The 18,189-nt window shown below is 36.2% G+C and overlaps 1 protein-coding gene across 3 annotated transcripts in view; it reads right to left on the bottom strand.

The window, feature by feature from the left end:
- PELI1 (pellino E3 ubiquitin protein ligase 1) overlaps positions 1-18,189 on the bottom strand; it is a 48,536-nt gene that overhangs the window by 15,090 nt on the left and 15,257 nt on the right. Inside the window, exon 2 of one of the 3 annotated variants that reach the window (XM_060168855.1) lies at positions 3,620-3,674. The exons of 1 other annotated variant lie outside the window; for it this stretch is intronic. The gene's annotated coding sequence lies outside the window, so the exon portion shown is untranslated. Of the gene's footprint in view, positions 1-3,619; positions 3,675-10,115; positions 10,135-18,189 lie in introns of those variants that run through there. One more of the 3 variants, XM_060168856.1, reaches the window with a different exon arrangement.

Below are 18,189 nucleotides of genomic sequence, written 5' to 3'. Positions count from 1 at the left end.
CTGATAAGCCAGAAAAATCACTACAATAAATAATCCCCACAATACTATGATGTCTATTTTATCAGAAGTTTAATGGGACTACGTACTTCCTGTATCCATTCTCTCCCTGGTCATCCTGATAGCCCTGTTATGAAGGTTTCACAAGAAAACTTTTCTAGCTAACCCATGAAAGTCTCTTGGTTTTATCCTTCCACTAATTGGTTTCATAAGCAACTCATGAATGAAAAATGCCTACTTGCCTTTTTCTACATTACAGTAAAATATGCTTGTACAGCAACACTTCTGGAGAGAAGGCAACACAGAATATTTGCAGCCCTTGGGCTTCCCCAGTGGCGCAGTGGTTGAGAGTCCGCCTGCCAATGCAGGGGATACAGGTTCGTGCCCCGGTCCGGGAAGATCCCACATGCCGCGGAGCGGCTGGGCCCGTGAGCCATGGCCGCTGAGCCTGCGCGTCCAGAGCCTGTGCTCCGCAACGGGAAAGGCCACAACAGTGAGAGGCCCACGTACCGCGAAAAAAAAAAAAAGAAAGAATATTTGTAGCCCAATGAGTAAGAACAAGTAAAAAACAAGGCTTAGCTTTTTTGATGCCCTTGTATTCCCTTGTAACTGACATACATATTTAGACCAGCAATCCAGACAAACACACTAACTTTTTTGTTGGTAAATTTTAAAATTGCTTACTAAATTAAAGAAATGACACATTTGTAAAGAATTACTTTAAGAAAAACATTTCCTTCAAATATGCTATAAAATCTTCTCATCTCCCCAGATGAATTTGCTTTTGATGACCAGATTTTAATATATTAAATTGTTCGAAGTTTACAGAAATCAATATATAGGTATAGCACCATAATTATGAGACATTAGGTTTGTGCAGAAATGTTCACTTATGTAAAATAAACTATACTGATCAAATACCCCATTTAGAAAAAGAAACTGATGTGAAGCTAACTAAATCCTTCAATGTAAAAATGTAAAAGTTTTAAGAAAAATTAACTAAAGAACAATTTAGTTCCATATAACAAGACCATCTAATCTACACTGCATCATATTTTAATATATGAACATGTATCCATATCTTTTCTCCCCTAAAGAAGGATTCCATTTTAAAAAGCTAAGCAGAAGCTTAACTAGAGGTTTTAAATGTGGTCTTCTTAGACAATTAAGGTACTGCTGTCAAACATGAAAACATTGCTTTGACACACTTCTGACCAAGAACAGCAAGAATTAAAATTTTAATAACAAGAATTAATTAAATTGAAAATTTAAATTAAGTTTTAATAACACTGCTTTGTCTTGATTCAGATTCTTTTTTAGAGTTACTTTCTATTTTTAGGAAGTGGGGGGTTTTCATTTATAGTAGCAAAACATTTCCTTAAAAAGAACTTATTTAAAGAAGTCAATTTCAATAGTATTAATAGGATTAGTAAGTACACATATATGGCAAAAATCTGAAAATGATACATGAATGTCCATATTTGGCTGATATTAGTTTAAAGCATGGCTAGCAAGTATTAGCCTATGTTCCAGTTCTAGCTCTCTCTTTGAACAAAGTAATCTGTTTCCTCAACTCTAAAGATGAAGGGACTAAAGTATAATGAAGATAATTTTGGAAGTGGAAATATATGAGACCATCTGGTCCTAACATAAGAATTTACAAGTAATGTGCACATGGCACTATAGATTTAGTCCTATTGCCTCTATAGAAAAAGGAACAAATTTTAGCTTTGACAAGGAATTAGTAGAGTAGGGCTGGCGTATACTCACCATTCTATACTTTCTAGAACCGCTGGCCAAATGAGCCAAGAAAAATAACATATTCCCAATTATTCTTACTCTGGTTAGGTCCCTTAGAAGGTCTGATTTGGTATATTTTATCAGTGATATCAAAATTTCAATCACAGGAACACAAACTTGGCTTCTATTTCTGTATCTAATAATCTAAAATCTGTAATAAAATACTTTAGTAGTACTGGTTATGTATAATCCTAAAGCCCAGCAGCTAGATAGTGCTCTTGCATCACTCTTTATATAATCTCTGTGTTTTGAAATCTGAATAATATACAGAATTCTTCAAAATCAATTCCTTAAGTCATGCTCCTGAGAACATGAAATGGGTATGCACATAAAGTATTTATATTCTAATGCCTCAATCACAGGCCCCACCTGTTGGTATTAAGTTAGTTGGTCTGACCCCATATATTCAGTCCTACCCCAAGGTGATCTAGCAAAAAGAATATGAAATAGCACCATTAATTCTACATGAGACTTGAAAAAAATGATAAAGAAAACCTTGCTAAGATATTAATAAGGCTGTTTTCTATAATATCTATTACTTTGAAGCTCTGCTTGATGCTTGAAAACTAAGCATGCTGATCTCATCAGCAGGGACCTTCCCAAGTTAAACAAATTTTTTAAAGAAATATATTCTGGAATAGTGTTGTTTTTTGTGTGGGCAAGGAAAATACGAATAATTAGCCATAAAAATATATTTCTTAGAAATAGTCTCATTAATTTGACTGATACAACATTCTAATCATTTGTTCTTTAAAGGCCAGTGAAATACAATTGTTTTCTTATCAAGTCTTTGCAAAGGAAAGACTCTCCATAATACATAATCGTCAGTTTTACCTTAAGAAGGAAATCTGGGAAACCAATCTTTGTCCAAATTGCTCCCTCAACATAACACTTTTCTTTTTTTTTTTTTTACATTGCACACAGCCTTTTTGCTTGCTTACTAAATACTAAACACAAGTACAAGATTCCTGTCCTGAAAAATAAAAAGAAGCAAAACAAACACTAAGCAAGGGACAAAACAGATCTTAGGAAGATGTTTACATAATTTTTTGAACACTCCTATTTTGGCGGGCAAGTGAGTAGGCATAAGGGGTGCTGGGGAAAAAAAGAAAATGTTTTAAAACATGAAAATGTTATAAAGCTTCTTTATGGTGAAAAATACAACGTGGATTGCATATATTATCTCTGATGAAACAGATTTCCATCTACACTAAAGTTCTCCTGTGGTTGATTTCAAAAGGATGACTCAAACAGAAGGAACTGTTTTCTTATATTTGTGGTAGAGCTGTTTTATGAAACCAATTTAGCTGATGATTGGAGGGAGGTAAACTTATAGCAGCTGCTTGATAAGAGTGAAAAATTAATCACCTTCTTCCTTCTTTCACAACCAGCAGGATTAATAAGCAGCATTTTTCCATAAAAGGAGAGGAGGGATAGGAGAAATAATGGTGTCAGCTGTAGGAGTATGAGGTTACTACTTTACTTTCTGTCGGTGTCTTCTGGCTTCTGAGTATAGCACTGAAGGAAGTGAAGGCCATGTTCCCCTTCTCAGGATACAGGGCATTCCCTGGACAAACTCCCAGCCTCCCCTTTTAAGGTGGCCAAATGACATGCTGATATTCTAATCAGCTACAGGGATAACGTATTTTCATCCTGATGGGAAAGCAATGAACATCTTTCCCACAGATAGTATTTGTTCCTCTAAGCTAGGGTTTCTCAGCCTTGGCACTACTGACATTTTGACATGGGGGCAGGGGGCTGGCCTGTGCATTTTAAGAAGTTCAGCAGCACCCCTAAGTTGTAATGATCAAAAATGTCTCACCTTCCCACACTCCATCCTCTAACTTCCTCTCCATTCTTCTTCACCCTCAGAGCCACTGAGAACAAACGGGATAACAATTTTTTTTTCAGAGGGGAATTTCCCATACTTTTGGTATAATGCTTGGTACATATCAAGGTATTTAATAAACATTTGCTTACTACCAAAATCATACTGATGTCTTAAAAGGTTATTACTAAGCCTTGTGATAGTGAAGGCAATGGCTGTGAAGCTGCAGTTTCAGTATTTTATTAGACTTGAAAAGAGTGGCTGGGAGTGAGAATGGGAGAACTATCATCTTACCTTGATGGTGATTAATTATTAATATTTCTGTGCATTTAAAATATTTTAGTATTGTAGCAACCTCTCTCAAGTGGTTGAAGGGACTGGAGTTGGGGTGGCCAAAGAAGTAGCTATAATGCCAGTGCTGGGTAGCCTGACATTTAGAGAAAGGCTAATCTGTGGAGGCCAGATAAGGAAATATCTTCTTGACCTAGGAGACCCATACCTAGAGAAACTAGAAGTAGGCTTTGGAAAGCATAGGGGAATGCTTTTAAATCAAAAGGCGTATCAATTTGAATCAAACTTAGATTAAGGTCTATTTTGTACTTGCACAGAATGTTAATTAGCAAAGTGCTTTCTCATAAGATTATTTTATCTGACCTTCACAATAGCCATGTGAATTAGGTAGGAAAGTCTTACTAACTCCATTTTCCAGACAGGGAACAGAAGTTGTCAGTCAGAAGGGCCAATGACTGGTTCAAGGCCACACAGGTAATATTTGGCAGAGCTAGCTGAAACCCATATATTAATTAAACATACATTATTTAACTCATTTAATTTCTATCACAACTATATCAAGTATAATCATTTATCCCCATTTGATAAATGGGAAGACTGACACTCCTAGAAGTTAAGTAGTCCAGGTTTTTTGATACCACTAATCACACCCCAAACAAGGTTGGGTGGGGCTGACTCCTAAATAAGAGCAAGAGACCCTATTATGGGGCCATTTAGGAGAGAGACTAAAAAGTATAATAAACTCTAGACAAGCTGCACTCCAGCATACACTAGTCACAACTATGCAATTATGACTAGGGCTTTTTGAGATTTGAAACTTTGTCACTTCCTCAATGCTCATTGTATTTGTCAACCCTGTTTCCTGGTAGTGACCAACAATAAAAACATCAGTAAATAGTGGACTTTGCACGCTTATTTTAAAAATGAGGAGGGGAGAAAGGAACCCAAGGGGAAAAGCAGGGTATTACACTAAGACAAATTCCTGGCACCACCAGGAAGAAAAAAACATGTATTAGAAGAGAGTCCAGATAGCCTATGGACAGAAGCCTTCATGCACTCCCAGAAAAGTGACAGCCAAGAGAAAACCGGAGGGCAGTATTCCTGACTGGGGAAGGGGGTTTAAATACAACCTTGCCACCCCACTCCAAAATGATCACTTAATTCCCCACGTCTAGAAAATGTGTTTTAAAAGACACAACTAAGGACTCAAACATTTTTACTGTCTCTGCCCATGCTTGGCCTGTATTTAACTCTTTTAGACTACCGAAGTTCCTAAAATGATAATATACTTCTCAGAAAGCAAGACTAGAAATTCCCCTAGATTTAACCACTAAAGTCTTAAAGAAAATTCTGCAGAATGCAGCCAATTCAGTGGGATTAGATAGCTACTTGGAACATAAAACATCTGATAAAATATACTCATTGGAAATTCTATAGTTTTCTAAAGTCAGCATCCAACACTGGCAGGCAACTCATGCTTGTGCTACCCTTTTCTCATAGTGTCCAACACTTCCTGGGTTTTGTCTCTGTGCCAAGCACTGTTCTAAATACTTTACATGTATCAACTGATTTAATCCCAGAACAACCTTATGAGGTAGGAACTATTATATTCCTTGTTTAATAGATAAGAAAACCAAGGTTACAACTCAAACTCTAGCTAGTACTCTGGAACTGCTGAAACAACTGAGTTTCAAATGAAAAGTTAAAAAAAAAAAAAAAGGGCAGTGGTTAAGACTCCACGCTCCAAATGCAGGGGGCCTGGGTTCGATCCCTGGTCAGGGAACTAGATCCTACAGGCATGCCACAACTAAGAGTTCGCATGCCACAACTAAGGAGCCCGCTTGTTGCAGCTAAGACCCAGTGCAACCAAATAAATAAAATTAAATAAAATTAAATGAAAAGTTCATGGGGGGTGGGGAGGAAAGAACTACATTGGGAAACTAAACAACAAACAAGAAAATCCCCCAACTCTTTTCCTACTATAATGTATTAAAGAGTGAGAGTTTACATAAATACTACAGTCCTAATATGGGATAAACTTCTATAATATTGACTATTTAAATTTTCTTAGTAATTCAATTTTCAAGCTGAGTTTAAAGGTCCCTTGGATAAAATTTAAATTTGAAAAAATGAATAAAATGGATTTTTCTCAACCACTTTAAATCTATACCAACCTATGAAATTAAAAATGGAATATGGAGTCCATGTTCCACAAAAAGTACTGTGCAATGATTATTTTTGGACAGTTAGGTTACTCTAGAATAATCTGGGTTTTCTCTGGTCCTTATTTTTATTAAAACACTGACCAAATTACACGCATTTTAAAAAGGCAACAACAATAGCCTCAAAGTACCTACCCCAAGGTACTTATTAATTATAAAGGAGAAAATAGTAACTTCACAGTGGGAGCAACCTGGGAGACACCATCTTAACTAACTGATCAAGGTTAACATTATCTGTAATAAAACATTTTGATAGCATGTATTCCCTGATTATGATGCACTAAAGCCACATCACTTCGGTGGTTATGCTGCCAAAAATTGTATAACCTGGATCTAATCAGGAGAACACATGAGACGAATCCAAATTAACAGACGTTCTACAAAATAACTATCAGTACTCAAAGTGCCAAGGTCATGAAAAACAAGGGAAGACTAAGAAAGTCCCAGATTGGAGATTAAGGAGATGCAACAACATGGGATATGGAATCAGGAATTGGATCCTGGAACAGAAAAAGAACATTAGTGGAAAACTGGCATTTGAATATGTCCTATCGTTTAGTGAACAATATTGTACCAATATTAATTTCCTGGTTTTGATAAATATACTCTGGTTATATAGATTGTCAACATTAGAGGAAGCTGAGTAAAGGGTATATGTAAACTCACTGCATTATTTTTCCGATTTTTCTGTAAGGCTAAAATTATTTCAAAATAAAAATTAAAAACAAAAAGATAATAAAAATAGAAAACAAAATAGCCCTCCAAATTCAATAAAAATTTAAAAACAAAAAATTTAATTTAAAAAATGCATTCATGATTCAAAGTTTGCTTCCTTTCAGCCCTCTCACAACCTAAAGGTTCAAGATTTCCATTTATGCTGGCCCTGTCAAGTCAGTGTCTGGTCTCATGTTCTTTCTCTGATATGAAACTGCCCCATCCACAGCCTCTTTGGTGAAGAAAGTTGTTACTACACAAGTGCGGCCACTCATTGGACTGAGTGATACCTGAACAAAAGTGATGCATACTGATCTGAATTTGGCAGAATCATGCTTCACAGGTTTTTCTTTTTTAAAAAGGTAAGACATAAGGGCAATTTACTATTGAATGCTCTAGGTGGCATCATTAGAAAACACTTTGTATATGGAATTATATCATAGCTTCTGAATTAATGCTCTACACTGAAATCTCTAACAGTATTTGAATTTGAGTTCTAGCCACCTACACACATTAATCCTGGTCTTAAAGAGTATATAAAAGGGAACAGAAGGGGGAGCTGGAAGAAAGAAGAGTTGGGAAGCATCAGCCCTGGGTAATTTTGACAGATTTCATTTAAAATAAAATTTTGAAAATTTTATTTTCAAGAAATAAAAAGTCAAATACTTTCCTGAATTATTCACTAATTATTTCATTATGATACTGCGTTCTTCAAACTAAAGAGAGACTTGTGAAGGACTAAGCTATGATTTGCCTAGGGCCAACCCTGAGAACTCTGGCCCCTGACAGTCATAAGGGCTCTATCAATGGTCCTTCACGAATTCTCAAACCTACAAACCAGTCCTGTAACACATAATCTTCCATCTAAAAACTGGGGGCAATATTTTCCACACCTCATATGATTTGTCACTAGAACTGAATGCGAACAACAAAGCTGCACGGAGATTTGTATGTTGGGTCATCTGCTTGATTCACTCACAAAATATCCAAGTCACAGAATTTTGAGTCTCTTAAAATTATTAAAACTGTGAGAGTTAAACCAGTGATTTTCAAGGTTCTAATGCCATGTTAAAATAAAAAAAATCAGGGGCTTCCCTGGTGGCGCAGTGGTTGAGAGTCCGCTTGCCAATGCAGGGGACACGGGTTTGTGCCCCAGTCTGGGAGGATCCCGCATGCTGCGGAGCGGCTAGGCCCGTGAGCCATGGCCGCTGGGCCTGCGCGTCCAGAGCCTGTGCTCTGCAGAGGGAGGGGCCCCAACAGTGAGAGGCCCGCGTATCGCAAAAAAAAAAAAAAAAAAAAAAAATCAAGTATTTGTTAAATGTATTTAAGTTAGGCATACAAAGTTGGTCTTGATAATAACTGTTAACTTATGGTGATGCTGCCTCATCACTTAATATTTAACTATTTCCTCAGAGATGCATCTTCATTTCTGAATATCTAAACAAATGTTTATAATCTGTTCTTTGTAGGTAACTTTGATACCATGTAGAAAGTTCTAATTTTCTACTGCTCATAATATATAACAGACCTTGAAATATAATCAAAAGCCTCAAAGATCATTGCAATTAGTTTCAAGGTTGAATGCTATACAAGTGACTGATTCTCAATAGTGGAAAAAACTACATCTAAATCAAATAAGATTTAGTATATGTATTTCTTGCTCTTACAGGGAAGTTAACTTCAACTCTTTTATAGCTTCACAATTCCATTATAAGCTCTATTAAAAAGGAGTAGGAAAAGAAAAATGTAGTTGAAAATTCAAATTACAAATGAATCTCCAGTATTTTTTCTAACAGTAAAATCAGCCACCCATAGAGAGAAGTCATTGTTAAAAGATGACAACTATTATAATCTCACTAATGAACAAAAGTTTCATGTTATGAGTTTTAATTTTTCTTTGATTCATGAAAAGTTCTCAAAAGTAACAGCAGCTGATCTTTCTTTGACCAAATCATAATGTTTTCCCCATAAATTTTTATAGCAGTAATTTAGAGACATTGTGTGTGGGAGGCTAAGAACATCTATTTTTTAGCGGAGTGAATATTTTAAATCACTCAGTATGGTATTCCTATTTAACTCTTTATCAGGAAAATAATACATACATATAGCTTGGATATTTCTATAAATTTCCTCTTTCCACTCTGATTATTGTTACAGTATCACATTACAAATACCCGGATTAGGTAACTTACGATCAAATTTTCCTCCTAATTTGCAACTTTTCTATTGTTGCTGACTTGTATACATACACAAAAGAATGAATACTTCCCCCTCACGAATAGATTAGAATATTTGATTAAAAAAATGAACACATATTACTGGGCAGCATGTCAGTATTCTAGCAAACGTTCAGTTTTTTCATGAATTTTCAATTTAAAAAATCTTAGTTATACCATTTCTTTTAATGAAAATAAAATGCTTCAGAAAAGAACACTGCTGGGAACTTATAACTGTTCATCTTCTAGCAGAAAGAGCCTTACTCGCCGCGCCCCCCCCAATCAATCATCAGATCTAAAATTATTAAATCTCTTCCTACCACATCAGAGAAGAACAACAAAACATTCAGGTAGAGACATTACCTAAAATTCTTATAAAGCAAGACTCTCAATATTTCCATAAATTCTTTATAAATTTTCCCTACCTTATAAAAATGTTTAAATAGTAAACTGTAGTTATCTCAAAGGCCTAGATCTCTTTGAGAGGACCTCAGGAGATTTATGGTCAAAAAACTAGATTCTGAATAAACTGTCAACAGCTAACCAAAGTACAATGACAGCACCATCATTCTGGCTACCAAACGATTTCCTTCAGAGGGCGACGTAATTCTCAAATGTAATAATTCAAAAGAAAACAATGGACAACACTGAGTTCCAAAGCATGTTAAAAACTAAATACTGTAGCTTGGATTGGAAAAATACTGCAAATGAAGAGTTTTCAGTTTTCTGCTGACCAACAGTCAAAAGGCAATAAACCCCTGTAGTTATTTGCCTTACGCTTTCTTAAAGACTAATAAGAGGTTAAGATTAATAGTCTAAACCTCCCTAAAAACACAAAATCCTTGGAGCCTGAGATTTATTCAACCCTTTTTCTAAGACGGAAGGAAATATAATTTATACATAACATACTTCTAAAACTGAATGTGAAAAAAATGTGAAAAAATTAAATATAAACCATCTGATAATTCAAATCATTCCTTTTACAACCCTACCTTTAACCCAAGCACTGACAATGTGACACTTAAAATTAAGCCACAGAACACCTACCTCTTTATTCCATCGCTATTATCACAAGTTAGATAAACAACCTTCTCACCAGAGGATAAAATCCAGATAGTACTAAAGCACCTTCCAATCACACTTGGAATCACACACAGAATAGCAGTTTGCTCAGTGTTTTCACTTAAGCACCTTCATAATATATGTGGGTGGGCCTGTGTTGTGCAAAATAGGTAAACACTATATAATTTTAGATTCTATTGGCTGAATTGAGAATTCACTTCTCCTCCCTCCTCCCTAAGGAAGTCTGCGTCCCAAAAGGGAAGAAACGGAAGTAAGAGGAAAGCACGGAACAATTTTTAACACTGGCTGAATTTCAAGTTATGGAATAAGGTACCTCAAAAGGGAGTATTCTATTTCTTAAAAGGCTGACTGAATTAACTACATAAATGCTCTCTAAAAATGTTGGAAATATAACTAAGATACTGAACTATGTTTTCATGATAAGAGTAATAGTCTATTTTAACAGATTTAGTATAATACTCCATCTGTTAAGAAAGAAACACTCCATTTAAAAAAAACTGAAGAATCAATACCACTCATATGTAAAGAAAGAGTACCCTTTTAGAACTATCAAATGAAGCAGATTTTTTTGGTCTTGTTATAAAAAAACTACATTATCCCAGGCTTAAGAACAGGTGAACATTCAATCATATTTTTAATTGATCATGTTTGTCTATTTCCAGCTTTATACTTTAAAATAGATTCACTGGGTGTTCATAAACATGGAGAAATGATAGCAGTATCCAGAGGGAGTTGGGATTGTACAAGTTTCACCAAATAGCTACTGAAGGCACCTGACTTACTGACTTAAGCTGCTTTTAGATCATCCTACTCATAAGCTTCATTTGAGGAGTTACTGCCTGCTTCTCCCAATTCCCCTGTACCTTTTCTTAAGAAATGTGTTTCCTTATGGTGAAGGGTTATACATGTAACTTGTATATTCCTCTACACAAAGGTGAACCTGTTTTGTGCTTAATTACATTTAAGTTTTTTTAAGCATGCTAAATTAAGTCACAAGAGCAAATTCTGCTCCATACCTGTTCAATAAGCTGCATATGCAAACCATCTATACTCCTCACCCACTAAACTGTTGTTCAGCTTGAGTCTAGGGGGCGTATGCTCTTACACAAAAATACTTTTGGTAGCCCTAGGTCTAATAATATCTTGTCACAAAATGAACCCTCTTCTAGCTTATAGCTACAAGTCTACTTCTGTTGCTACCCAGCATTCCATAACTGTGTCACATCCCCTGAAGCTATTCTTGTGTAAATCTGCATACTGTTTCTTTTGCTCATTCTGCTGGCAGCAGGCCCACTTAAGTTACTGTAAAGTAAATCTGCTCAGGTAGTCTGCTTTTGTCCAATGTAGATACATGTTCAGTTCAGGAAACCTATTTGTAAAAATGACCTGGGCATATTCTAACATATTGCTATTTGGTGATCCTGCCATGTCATGTGCTTCTAGGCTGATGAAACTGCTCAAGTAGCCGGACATGACAGGTCCAATACTTATACTAAACAGAATGTAGTTGTTATTGACTATGCCTTAAACTTGATTCCAACAACAAAACCTGAGGACCTGCCATTCTTTAGACCAATATATTGACCTCAATTTTGGGACTGTATTTCTTGCTCAACTCCTAAGGCAGTCAATATATCAATAGCTCATATACTGTCATAATGACTTACCTTAATGATTAAAAGTAGAGCATTAAGAGTATAAAAATTCCTTACATATTTCAAGCTCTGTGTTTATACCAACTAATCTCCTGAAGGAATATATTTTTCTTAAAGAGCTCTAAGAAAACATTAAGGACAAAACCTCCCTATTTACTAAGTGAGTATGATGAGCAATTTTTAAATGGGACAAAGACCCATATTCATAAGGGAAAAGGGCTAGAATTAAATTTTTAAGTTTTTCTTTCCCAATTTGAATTGACTAGTTACCTGTTTTTTTTTTTCTTTTCACATGCAATTTATTTACAATGATGTCTGATTAAATAACATCATGGAAGCCAGTCAAATACAAAAATAAAACATTAAGTAGCTTTGTTGGCTGGTAGGAATCAAAGTTACCAAACTCTGGCAGATGGACCTTAATCTCAATGACCTTTCCCCCACTCTTCTTCCATATCTGCCTTGGCTTACAGGTGTCAAACTTCCTTGTCCTCACCTACAATATCTGAACTTCTGGCACTTATCTCAGTTGGGCTCAGAGACCAACAAAAAACTTTCAGTACCCTGAAAACTTTAAAAAATCAATCCAGAAGAAAACTAAACAAAACAAAGTATACTTACCTCACAATTTCTATGCCTTTTTCAGATGTTTCTTTTCTCATGTCCTATTTTTCTTATGTGTTGTAGTTTAGGTTTTGATTTTACCTTTGGACACAACTGACCTCTGAGAGCTTGCTTCTCCCCTAATGATCTCTGAATACTTCTGAGGATGCAATCAAGGACTCATTCCTCCTATAGTCCCTTTACCTCTAGCCACACCCACAGCAGGCTTATAAATTATTTCATCCTTTAGTTCCACCTCACCGGTGACAGCTATGTCATGTTCCTCTAACCCATAAGGCAAATTCACATAGATGGCCTTGGCTATTCCCCAATAAGCGTTTACTGAATATCTACATGTGCCTAGTTTTTTACTTGCCAAATGCATCTAACTCTCATCCTTTTGAGGAAAAGGTATTTGGGGCCTAAGATTTTTCAACAAGGCATGTCTTCCTTGTTTAGGGGCAGGAAGAAGAAGAAGAACGTCACTGGTATTACTGTATCATATAACCACTTATTAAAGCTGGAAAGAACCCTAACGAATATCCTCTCAGCTTACTCAATTTTCAATTCCCTCATTTTATAGATGAGGAAAATCTACAACCAGAGAGGGTAAGGTATTTGATTAAGTCATAGGACTAAGTAGTGGAACCAGCTAATAGATCTTCTGACTTCTGTTAGGTTGTTTCATTAGTTTTGGAGGCAATACTACAAACACTAAAGAACAGAGCAGGCAGCTAACAAGTAACTCACACCTTGTACCATAGTATTATCACATGAGATGGCCAAGTATTTACCTTTAGCTCTATTCTTTGCTGTGTGTTGTTACTTTATACCATAAAGAAAAAGCTGAAAATTAGACAAATAAAAGTTTGATGATGTGCATACCATGGAGATTTCTTTCTTTTTGCTAACCAGATGGGTCATGCCTCCCCGAACTGGTCACACTCCCGCTTTGTCGGCTTTGCTAACCTGGAAGTCTCCCTAAACAAACCAAAGAAGTCTAGATATCAAAAGCACTGCATTAGATAACCCACAGAATGGTATATATCTATATCCAGGTACAGATATATAAAGAACTCTCGTAATTAAATAATAAAAATATAAATAATCTAACTAAAATTTGGTAAGGGAATCTGAAAAAAGACTTCTCCAAAGACATACAAATGACCAATGACTACAGGAAAAAAAAAATGCTCAACATCAATAGCCATTAGGGAAAGGTAAATCAAAACCATAATGAGATACCATTTCACACCCACTAGGATGGCTATCATCCATAAAAGAAACATTGTCAAGGATGTGGAAAATTCAAAATCAAAATCACTGCTGGTAGGAAAGTAAAAAGTGCAGTCACTTTGGAAAACAGTCTGGCAATTCCTCAAGAGATTAAACACAAGGTTATCATATGACCCAGGAATTCCACTCCTAGGTATATATTCAAGAGAAATGAAAACATATGTCCAAAGACTTCTGCATGAATGTTCATAGTAGGATTATTCTTAATAGCCAAGAAGTAGAAACAACCCAAATGTCCAACAACTGATGAATGGATAAATAGAACGTGGCACATCCATACAACTGAATGTTATTTGGCAATAAAAAGGAATAATATACTAATACATGCTACAACATGGATGAACTTTGAAAACATGCTAAGAGAAAGAAGGCAACCACAAAGGATTACATATTACAATTTCATTTATTTGAAATGTCCAGAGTAGTCAAATCCAGAGACAAAAAGTATGATTAATGGTTGCCTAGGGCTGGGATGGGGGTGTGGCTGGGAAGGGGTGATGGCTAAATGCTATGGGGTTTCTTTTTCAGGTGATGAAAATGTTCCAAAATTGACTGTGATGATGGTTGCACAACTCCATGACTATACTAAAAACCACTGAAGTATATATTTTACGTTGGTTAAACTGTATGGTATATAAATTACATCTTAATGAAGCTATTATAATGACAAAGAAAGAAAGCATTACCACATTAAAAAAAAACAAAAAAACCTGCCATAAACTCAAGATCACTGGATGCTGGCATGCACCTGCAATTCAAATACTGCTCTTGAACTTGCTATTTCCTGAACCACAGAAACTGAGGGAAACAATCATTTGAACATTCTACAAGATATACAAGTTTTCACAAACAGAGCTGAAGACTTTCCCAAACCACCTGCTTTTTGTACCAGGAATCTCAAAATTCACAATTAGGCTTGGAGTTTCTAATTTCACATTCTGTTTCAATCTACCTTTAATTGTAGACACAGGTTTTTTGCCTTTTTTTTTTTGGTTTGGTTTTGCTGACATCTTACATCACCTTCAGCGAGTTCGAGTGACGGGTGTTTCCTCTGACACCAACCAACTCATCAATTCTCTGACACCAGCTGGGTGTCCAAGAATTCAATTTAATTCTGACACTACCTGGAGTAAGCTCAGATCCCACAAGTTAAAGGACTCAGTCCTACAGAAGGGCCCCATTTCAGATGCCAGCTGCAAATCCCAGGCAACCCTTAATTCTGCTATAAATTGTGGGTTCCCATGACTACCTCTTCATGCTCCATAATTTACTAGAATGGCTCACACAACTCAGGAAACACTTAACGTTTACCAGTTTACTATACAGGGAAGTATTATTTAAATATTTAAAGTATTAAACAGCTTATAGTCTTATTTGGCTAAATAGCTGAAAACAGTTAGAAAATTAATATCTAGGTTACCAGATGATGGTATCTCTCCACAACAGGATTATGAAGAGTCACCCTTCTCTCAATATTCTAGATTCCATTAAATGCTTATTGATGATTTCTTCTACTAACAACAGCAATTATGGGCTTCCTTGCACTTTAATCAACTTAGATGTTTGAGTAATTTTCAAACTGAGGCCTGTGGTCTCCTTACTTTCACATCTAGAGTCACATCTAGAGTCTAATAATGCAATTACTAATCCAACATATTATTGAGCATTCACTACAATGCCAGAAGCAATAGTATTCAAACTAATGCAAAAGGTATGATTCCCTATACTACCTCTCATTTACTGATAGTTACGAAAACAAAGGTGTAAATCAGTCAGACTAACCCAAATCAGTAAAGGACAGGTACCCAATTAAAACAAAAGACAATAGATAAGGTAAGACTTCAAAGAAAAGTGTTACCACTTTGGTGTAAGAGGACCCAGGGAAAGCTTCATAGAAAGAGGGGTATTTGAGCTGGGCCTTGGGAGACAGTCTAGATTCTGGTAAGTGGGGAAAAGGCATTTCAGGTGGGAGAAACAACTTGCATCAAGATTAAAAAAGGCAAGCGGAAAAAATGTATTGTGTGCTCAGGAAAGGGTAGGTTCCCAGGAGTGAAGGGTTTGGTTAGGAGACCAATAAACAGTAAGCCTGGAAATCAGGGACCATGCAACCTTCTGTAAGCTCAGGGACTGTATCAGCAAGCATTGATAAATGTACTGAATGAGATGGAGCTGAAAGGTAAAGAAGTGCCTGATATAGTGGGCCTTAAGAGTCTGGGTAGAGATTGAACTTACTCTGGAGTTAGTCCAAAGTCTTTAAATAAAGCTTTCAGAAAAGGAAGAAAACAAACTTGTATTACCTACTATGTAGCTAGTAAGAACTTTACATTTGTTAAACTCAATCTTTACAACTGTCTTATGACAGATGAGGAAATCAGGCAAAATAATTTGCTCAAGGTCATTTCGAAACTAAGTGGCAAAAGCTGACATCTGAGTTTAAACACACATCCTGTCTACCATTCTACACAGCAAAAGTCAACCAATCAATCAAGACAGGGCCAAAAGATGTCTGGCCACAATGTCTAGGATAAAAATAATTATATATTTCAAATTAAATTTTTTAGTCTGCTTATTACTACATTATGGTAAAATGGGTTTTTGCCAAATTTGGGTAGAATGTTGGGATAGTCTGACCCAAAATATAGGCTGTAGTAGACACATAAAATTCATTTTGGGCATTCTTGGGAAGTCATCTCAAAGAAAGAGTTATCTTTCCAAACAGATTAAACTGATATAAGAGAAGTTAATCTGAAGAGGGAAATATATGCCAATTCATTAAGATGAAATGGATGATGTAAGCCATAGAAAGCCCACAAGGACACAAGCAGCATGGCTCCTTTTCTAATTACTGCTTCTCCTCACAATTTTTTACTATTTATGAAAATCTATATTGATGAATACAGAAGGCTGGTGTGCACTCCCTCAGCATTTGTGTATGTTAATATTCAATTTCTCCCAGAGGTAAAGCTCCTTCCCCAAGGAAGGCAGGAGACCCTTGGGGTCACCACACAGGGATGGATTTGTACCTTTCCTTTTTCACAGGTTGATGGATCAAGAACAGATTAGTAATGTGGCTCTCTCCCTAAGTGAGATTAGTTGCATACATGTTTCTGGAAGGCAAGTATGTAAATAAAGTACGAAGCTGTATATAAAGCTGAAAGATGCTTATTAAACTTTTTAAAACTAGCCAGGCCAAACTGATCAAAAGGAATCTGTTTGATGTTGGATATGGTTTTCATATTTTTAGGTACTGAGAACCAGTACTGACAAACCAGAAAAACTGACAAACCAGAACTGACAAACCTGACCAAGGATCAGTTTACCTGTAAGAATGAGAAACTGGGTGGGGTAGATTGGAAGGAAACTAAAGAAATCACTCATCCGTTATGATTTTTAATATTTGTACAATAAAACCTCAGTTTAAAAAATTCAGTTCAGCATAAAGAAAAAGTATGACAACAATTATTGATTCCTCTTTATATCTTGACAATAGATAAAATCTCTTTACACTGTGTTTTTTCAATAGTGGACAGACTACCAAGACCAGAAAAAACATTCTCTTAAACCATATTAACTTGCAAAAGCCCAGGTTGTTACATAACCCTTTTGCTGATATTTATTAAACAATAACAATAAAACATGGGAGAACAAAAGCACAAAACTCATCCAATTTCAAGCCATTAAAAGTTGGTTTGAAAACTTTTCAGAGTATGATTCTGTATAAGTTTGTTTGGAGACTATGCTTTAGTAGATTATAAGCATCACAGCAATGTTTCTTTCAGGTTTTTAACACTGATGAATTGGAAGTGGATGCCTTTTGGAACTTCATCGTGTTAAAAGTATATTCATTTAATGCTGCTTTAACTGTTTTTCTCGAACTGTATTCCCAACCAGAACTTGGCTGCAACAACTGCAATTTTGCTAACCATAGTTCTTTTCCTTGTTGTCAAAGTAATTTTGTACCTGAAGTTGGAACTAACCTGGAAAATCTAGGTTGTTGCCTCAGTTAACATTTGAAAGTCAGAATTTAGCTTCCCTCTAATTACATTTGTTAGGAATGACCACTAAACAGGAAGAGATCCTTTTTTCCAACTGGTTCTCCATCTTAGTTTATTGACTTTTTTCCCATCAGTCACCTCAGTTAAAACCAGATTCTTCCCATCCCTATGGTTTAGAATCTATATTTCGTACACCAGATACCTGAAAAGAAGGAATGCTGTTAAATCGAGTTCCCTTCTTTTTTTTTTTTTTTTTTTACGGTACGCGGGCCTCCCACTGCTGTGGCCTCTCCCGCTGCGGATCACAGGGTCCGGACGCGCAGGCTCAGCGGCCGTGGCTCACGGGCGCAGCCGCTCCGCAGCACGTGGGATCCCCCTGGACCGGGGCACGAACCCGCGTCCCCCGCATCGGCAGGCGGACTCCCAACCACCGTGCCACCAGAGAAGCCCTCGAGGTCCCTTTTAAGTAATTTCAGTTCAAGCTAAGAT

This window comes from Lagenorhynchus albirostris, chromosome 13 (genome assembly GCF_949774975.1).
Source record: "Lagenorhynchus albirostris chromosome 13, mLagAlb1.1, whole genome shotgun sequence".
Lineage (NCBI taxonomy): Eukaryota > Metazoa > Chordata > Mammalia > Artiodactyla > Delphinidae > Lagenorhynchus > Lagenorhynchus albirostris.
This window is presented reverse-complemented; position numbering and strand designations above follow the sequence as displayed.